Genomic DNA, 8,234 nt, shown 5'->3' on the forward strand with positions numbered 1-8,234 from the left:
AGAACTTATAAAAAGACTGGTCAGGTCTCCATCTCTCTCTTCTGCTGCATCTTGCTCGCTTGCCTTCATTATGCATCTTTTGCTAGGACATCTCTACAGAGAGGTGGTAGTGACTTGTTGAATCTGAGGTCAAAAGACTCAGACTCCATATATATATATAGTATATATATAGTAACTGCCAACCTAGCAGTTTGAAAGCACACCAGTGCAAGTAGATAAATAGATACTGCTGCAGCGGGAAGGTAAACAATGTTTCTGTGCACTCTGGCATTCACCACGGTGTCCTGTTGCACTAGAAGAGGTTTAGTCATGCTGGCCACATGACTTGGAAACTGTCTGCGGTCAAACGCCGTCTCCCTCGGCCTGAAAAGCGAGATGAGCACTGCAACCTCATAGTCGAATTCTACTGGACGTAACTGTCCAGGACGTAACTGTTTACTTGAAACTGCAACCTAAGCCTGCCTCCAGATTGCTACTGTATATGAACTGTGAGTAAATTGTATTTTATTCCAAGAGACTGTTTTTGTGCTGTTATGGTTTTAAGGAGGATAAAATGGTGAAATACTAGGAAAAATCCAAGCTGCACCAAGGCATCCTGGCTTGCTTCATCAAAAAGGCTATAACCAGCTGTGTCCTAATTTTGTTGCGAAAGGGGTGTACTCTGCTAAACTCACAAACGTGTACTGTATAAGAAAGGATAATATCTAGCTAATATATCCTGCCCTAGTTTCTATGCACATCCCTACAGCTGTCACAAATGTTTGTACGTACATTTGTTTGCACGTACCCCACACTTTAGCAAAAGAGGCTCAGAGTGGCTTATAAAATTCAGTACTAAGATGACCCCTGGCCTCAGGTTCATAATCTGAAAAGTCACGATAGATGAAGAACAAGGAATTGTGGGGAGGGAAGAAAATGCAAGCTCAAGCAATTCAAGTTCTTCAAGTTCTAGTTCTTGTAACAGTGTTATGGGTTCTGGCCATCTTGCCCTTGATAAACCAGTGCCCACTTCCCAGATCAGCTCCAGACACAGAACAGGTGATAATATCTGGGCCAGGAACAGAAGGTAGCTCTTGCCACATAGATTTTCCTAAGCCGTTAGCTTCCTCCCGTGCCAATGTCAGCCATGCCTCTGGCTCAGTGGCGTAGTGTGGGTTGTCAGCACCCGGGGCAAGGCAAGTAATTTGCGCCCCCTAACCCGTGGATTTTAGTAGGAAGAGAGCTGCGAGTGCGAGCGCCCCCCCCAGATGTTGCGCCCGGTGCGGCTGGCCCCCCTGCACCCCCCACACTACGCCACTGCTCTGGCTGTCTTACTCTCTGCAAAAGCACTTGTTCATGTTGTTGTTGTTTTCGCTGTTCTCTTTCATCCATCAATTTAATGGATTTTGTGTTGTCCTAATATGTTGGGAACTAGTTTAGTACTTTCCTATAAACAAAAAGCTGTATATACATTTTTTATAGTGAATAACTATTCTCTCCTAGCTGCACAAAGCATTGTGGGGTGTAGTTGTGTTTTTAAATGTCTGCAAGCTTTCTATCAAGAACTTAATTTTGGAGGATGCACTAGGTAGAGAGTCAGCTGAACCCAAATTGTATTCCATTACCTGGTGGTGCAACCACTTTCATCCAAACTTAATTCCTAGCTTTGCTAAAATTAAAGACTGCCACGGTCCTTTTTACTTCTACTCTCTGCCAACCCAGGGTGCTACATTTAAGGGGTGTGTTAAAAGGCTTACAAGCCCAGTTTGAATTTTTCAGGAATGGGGAACAGCCACTGCTTCTTGATCCTGAATTCCTAGGTGCATAAACTGATATCTGTAGCTCCTGGGGCAGTCATTTCCACCCTGCAATATTGGCCGAGTACACACTATACTTTTAAAGCACATTGCCCTGCTGAATCCTGGAAATGGTAGCTTGCCTCCCAGAATTTGTTGTTGTTGTTGTTGCTGGTGCTTTAAAGATGTGGTACTTATGCAGCCACAGTCTACAAGCTGACCCAATGGCTTAATGGCTGCATGATGCAGCCTAATTTTTGAAGTGTGTTTATTTTGGAAACCTTTCCTTATCTTTTCACCCCAACCCCCTGAATGGTGCAGCTGGTTTGGCACTGTCAAAAGACACAGAAGTGAGTGAATAAGATTTACCGTGGCCAAGATTCCAGCACAGGGATTTAAAAGCCTTCCAGTTTGATTTGGAACCTCCATTTTGCACCCAAAAGAGTGATTAGAGCTTCCGAATTCCATTGAACGCTGGTTTTGGGTAGGAGTGGTGGTGGGCCGAGGGGCGATGGAAACAGCAATTAAACTAAACCCGTCTTCACTGCAACCTGAGCCATGTTTTGGAAAGAACATATTTTGTTTCACTGTCCATTTTTGACTGTGCGACAGTATCAGGTGAACTATGGCCCAGCCCTGTAGATATTCATTAAGATCACGGAGACTTACACCCTAGTAGCAGGTTTGAGATTGCAGCCTTCAATGCATGGACACTGCACAGGAATGCCAGGCCAGATGAGCACAGCAAATTATTATTATTATTATTATTATTATTATTATTATTATTATTATTATTATTATTTATACCCCACCCATCTGGCTGGGTTTCCCTAGCCACGCTGGGCGGCTCCCAACAGAATTAAAAGCACAATAAAACCCATCTCTGGGTTGCCCCCATGAGACTGAAGGTTCCTGCTTCCCCACAGCTGCCTAAGTACTCTCCTTTCCAGGGTTTTCACCAAGCAATCTGAGACTATGCCCATGTGAAGCTAACTTCTCCTTATGCCTCTTCATGCCTCTCCTGGTTCTGGGAGACCAGAGCTTGTTGCAGCACGAGGGTGAGATGCCTGTGCCTCTTCACCAGTGGGACTCAACTGCACCTCTTGGCCTTCCTCCTGTCTTGCTTCAGCTTCTGCCCCCAATTCTGGACTCCTCTCTGCCACAGACTCTTCCTGCTCACTAAGCCCTGTTACCTCTTCAGCTTCCGACACCTTCTCCTAGCCTTCTCCCCCTTCCCATACCTTATGCTTCCACACAAGAAGGAATTGTTAACTGCGATCATGAGAGCAGCTATGGAGAACCTGTGGTCCTTCAGGTGTCTTGGACTCCAGCTCCCATGATTCTTAACAATTGGATCATGCTGGCTGGGGTTGATGGGAATAGATTCCACACCCCTGCATTAAAACAGGTATTAGATGGGGAAAGACAAGGTTTAAACCACCTGTGGGAGACCTCTAGATGATGTTGGACTACAGCCCCCATCGTGCTTGGCCACTGATCATGCTTGCTGGCATTGCTGGGAGTAGTAGTTCAGCAACATCTGAAATGCAACTTCCACCAACCCAGCAAGCATGGGGGCTGAAAGCCTACAACATCTGGAGAGGCAAATGTTCTTAAACTTTCCAGGCATCTGTTAAAAGTCGGCCAATCTGCTGGCTGTTGGGTCAGTCGGAGTGCTTCTATGCAAGCAAGACTACCAGCAAAGGAAGACCAGCTAGCCCCCAGCTGGCTATCAATGCCTCTTTAGGTAAAGGTAAAGGGACCCCTGACCATTAGGTCCAGTTGTGACCGACTCTGCGGTTGCGGCGCTCATCTCGCTCTATAGGCCAAGGGAGCCAGCGTACAGCTTCCAGGTCATGTGGCCAGCAGGACTAAGCCGCTTCTGGCAAATCAGAGCAGCACACAAAAACACCATTTACCTTCCCGCCGGAGCAGTACCTATTTATCTACTTGCACTTTGACGTCCTTTTGAACTGCTAGGTGGGCAGGAGCAGGGACCGAGCAACGGGAGCTCACCCCGTTGCGGGGATTCGAACCGCCGACCCACGTCCCACCAATTTGTGTTTGGCATTATCAAGCAGATCTCTCTACTTCTACGCGCTTCCTTTGTATGCTCTCCCCCCCCCACCCCACCATGTCTTTGTATTTTATAAGCCTGAGGGCAGGGTCTATATGTCATTTTGGAAATTACTGATTTGAGCTGCTTTGAGAAGACATATTTGCCTGAAAAGCAGAATAGAAGAAAGAACAAGCCATGATTAAAGATAACAACAAAAATGTAAGAGGAACATCACAGGCCCAGGCCAAAAGTGCATGTCCTGTCACTGGCCAACCAGATACTTAAGGGAAGCCTGCAAGCAAGACATGAATGGAACAGCACTTTCCCCACTTGTGAGTCCCAGTAACTGATATAGAGACACAGGATGTGGAATGTATCCACCATGGTCAGCACCCATTGATAGCCTTCTCCTCTATGAATTTGTCTATAGGGGGAGGGGATGGGTTTATGGCGATTCCATCGTTGGGCTCCATTGAAAGCGGCTTCTCCATGCAAATCAGGAAGCAAACTTTCCAGATAATGGAACGACTTTTCTTATCTCTCTGTGGCTGCAATCTTCTGGGTTGAATGTGCATGTGTAATCTGTCCCTTTCCCTTCAACCCACCCCCTCCACCTTGCCTTGGGCAGTGGCAACCCACGCTACACCACTGCTTAAATAATAAAGAAATTATGTGGAGCAGGTGACTTCTTTGATTCACTAAAAATTTTGAAAAGGTAAAGGTAAAGGGACCCCTGACCATTAGGTCCAGTCGTGACCGACTCTGGGGTTGCAGCGCTCATTTTGCTTTATTGGCCGAGGGAGCTGGCATAAAGCTTCTGGGTCATGTGGCCCGCATGACTAAGCCGCTTTTGGAGAACCAGAGCAGCGCATGGAAACGCTGTTTACCTTCCCTCTGGAATGGTACCTATTTATCTACTTACACTTGACGTGCTTTTGAACTGCTAGGTGGGCTGGAGCAGGGACCGAACAACGGGAGCTCACCCCCGTCGTGGGGATTCAAACTGCCGGCCTTCCGATAGGCAAGTCCTAGGCTCTGTGGTTTAGACCAGTGTTTTTCAACCTTTTTTGGGCAAAGGCACACTTGTTTCATGAAAAAAATCACGAGGCACACCACCATTAGAAAATGTTAAAAAATTTAACTCTGTGCCTATATTGACTATATATAAAGTAATTATCTTGAATAGGAATCAAATAAACACAAAGAAAGTATTTTATAATTACTTTATTATGAAATAGTAAGTAAACAGAAATATGAAAAATTATAAAATACTTTATTTTTAAATCTTTCAAATTTTTCAATTTTTCCCACGGCACACCAGGCAACATCTCGCGGCACACTAGTGTGCCGCGGAACAGTGGTTGAAAAACACTGATTTAGACCACAGCTCCACCCACGTCCCTAAAAATTTCTACTAGGATGCTAATGCCTGGCAGTGTGTTTCTTTCTTCTTCTTTTTTGACACAATGGTTTTTTAGTGTGGGTTTGCAGGTTCCCAGGTTTATTGCCCATCTCCAGGTAGGCTCCTGTCAGAAAGCTCAGAGAACCATTGCCAGTCAGTTTAGGAGACAATCTCGAGGTAGATGGAACAATGGTCTGACTCAGTTTAAGGCAGCTTCCTATGAGTCATTGCAAAAGTTGCTTGCAGTATTGCGTGAGAGAGGGCTTCTGGCGTTCATTGAGAAAAAGTACACTCCAATAAGTACACAAAGCCTTGGACAGACCAAAAGTAATGGGTTTTTTTTTTTTGGCTCCTGCAGAAAGAGACCTTAGTTTCCTGACACATGCCTACTTCTAATTCCCTACTGGGAACAAGGAGGACCCAACAAGTCAACGCTGCAATTGTATTTTACATGTGCGGCTTGCTAATGTTGAGGTGCAGCGTTAGCAAAAGACTTCTGCGAAATCCAGAGAGATTAGGCTATTATACACTCTAGTAACCGCCCATTGGTACCAGATGTGGCTGTTTGGAATAAAATCTCCAGATGCAAAATAGGGCAACGCTGTTTATACAGACTAGTTTTTGTTTGTGTAGCCCCTTGCCTGTGTCGTAACTATTTTGATACACATCAGTTTGTGTGCAGGCCGCACCTCATTAAATATTTAAACAATGTGCACAGAAATGAACACGAAGCATTCACTGTGCCCTTGAGTGGGTCATGCAAAGGAAAAGAAAGATCTGAATTTAAAGAGGTTATGTTAATGCGGCCATTTCCTTTGGTGTAACCCTTTGCACACCTGGGTTACAAGTTCAGAGATGCATTTGCTGCTATTGCCTTCTGCTTGCATAAGGGCTGTAGTGCAGGGGTACGGCCTGTGGTCTGGATGCAAGACTGCCCAGGCACAGGCCTTAGAATTAATTAGGAGCCTTTCTTGACATTCTTGAGCTAATGCCAGGCAGACTATACGGAACTGGGCTAACTGGACAAAACGCTGCTTCATTTCACCTGTGCTCCAAAAACCATGCTCCATTTAAAATTGCAGGGTCCAAGAAAAGCTTGTGCAACATTTCACTGCAGCTCTGATTTCGCGCAGTGGTTTGAGAACCTATATATCAGGGACAGCCAACTTCTAAAAGACTGCAATCTACTCACACAGTTAAATACTGGCAGTGATCTACCCCCTTTTGGGGGCTCAGGTCAAAGTTGTTGAGCTTTTTCTAGGGAGGAAAAACCAGTTTCTTTTGGAGGAATAAGTAAAAAAAGTCGCTCACCAAGAGATCGCTAATGAAACAGTCAGCCTCGCAGCAAGAGCTCTGTCTTCCGGTATAGCGATCTAGAGGGCGGGAGGAGCCAGCGATAAACTGCAATCTACCAAAACCTCCTGGGGATTGACCAGTAGATCGCGATCGACCTGTTGGACATCCCTACTATATATGACTGCAATTCTGTTGGGTCAGAAGAGGCAGCAGAAATTGCCCTCAAAAAGTAACATTGACCTACAAAACTGAGCTCTGGATCATGGTCGTGCAACTGATCCCTGGGCTTTCCACAGCGCAGGGCGGCCATGCTCTCAGCTTCTTTCCCTGTCATTCATTTCTAGGCCACCGAGCACAAAAACAGGTTTCTAAGCAGTGTCTGAAATTAGCCAGGTGTCCAGTGCATTTTGCACCTGGCTTTCGACCACTTGTAACCAAGTGAAGATGCCTGGGTACCAGGATGGTGCCTGACATATTCACCATCTGGAAAGTACATGCCTGGGGATCTTTGGAGCTGGACTTAATACCCCATCCTGTAGCATTCTATGTTACTATTTATGTTCACAATCAGAACAAATTGTAGGAACCAAAAATGCTTTTTCTGTGCAGTCTGAGCAGGAGCAGCCGCCATTAAGAAAAAGATGTTGGAATAGGCCAATATACATGTCGACTGTCCCAGGATCAAGTGACTTTTCTTCTTTAAGTCCTCAAAGCTCTTAACCTAGCTCAAAGTTGTCATCTGAACTAGCCAGAGGTTTAACTGAGAATCAATCACAGTCAGTCCATCACTTGAAAAACAAGACTTTAGAGCTACCTTGCCCCCAAATGGCAACTAGACATTCCATTTTGGTGACTTGTAACCTTGGTTTAAGGAGCTGTTTGGCATCTAGCTTACATATCTGAGTTTCTAACACTGCTTCCAAGCATTTTACAAGTATGAAAACCAAAAACATTAAACTACAATAAAAAAACCATTAAAGTATAAACCTCCACAATGAAAAACACACAATAAAACAACTTTGGTCATTGGGTTTAGTTGACAGGGGATGATGGGAGTTGTAGTCCAACAACATCTGGGAACACAAGTTTCAAGATCACTGGCTTATTTTTTGTTTTGCTCATCAGGCAAACGGCTTGCTGACAAGTAATACATTCCTGGTGGGAAGTTGGATTGTACATACATTATTCCTGCCTGGCTTTTCATTGATGAGGAGTATTCTTCCATATGCTGTTCATCCTTTTCTGTTTCCCTGATCTGTGCACTTAAAGCTGAAGACCAATGTTGAATTAGCTCTTACAGTACTTACTCTGACAGAGTTCTTGGAAGAAGTTCGTACCTTCTAAGCACAAGGAAAGGAGCTCGGAAGGGTGGGGTGGAAGGGAGCAAAACACTACAGTACTGATCCCACTGAAGAGCCACTGATACGTTCTATAGTAAGGCTGGACCAAACAATCCCTTTGATTGATGATAGCTGGGTTGAAACCCATAGATCAGCCTCAAACCTCAGCCCCAAATTACATGTTACAGGGATATGGGTCAGCTGTAGCAGTGTGGGAGAAACTCGTCTTGGTCCGGCTTCTAAATGCAAACCTGCATAATAATTATAGTTATCTACTGCATTGGTTAAGGACGCGGGTGGCACTGTGGTCTAAACCACAGAGCCTAGAACTTGCTGATCAGAAGGTCGGCGGTTTGAATCCC

This window comes from Podarcis erhardii (assembly GCF_964252035.2).
Source record: "Podarcis erhardii genome assembly, chromosome: 4".
Classification (NCBI taxonomy): Eukaryota; Metazoa; Chordata; class Lepidosauria; order Squamata; family Lacertidae; genus Podarcis; species Podarcis erhardii.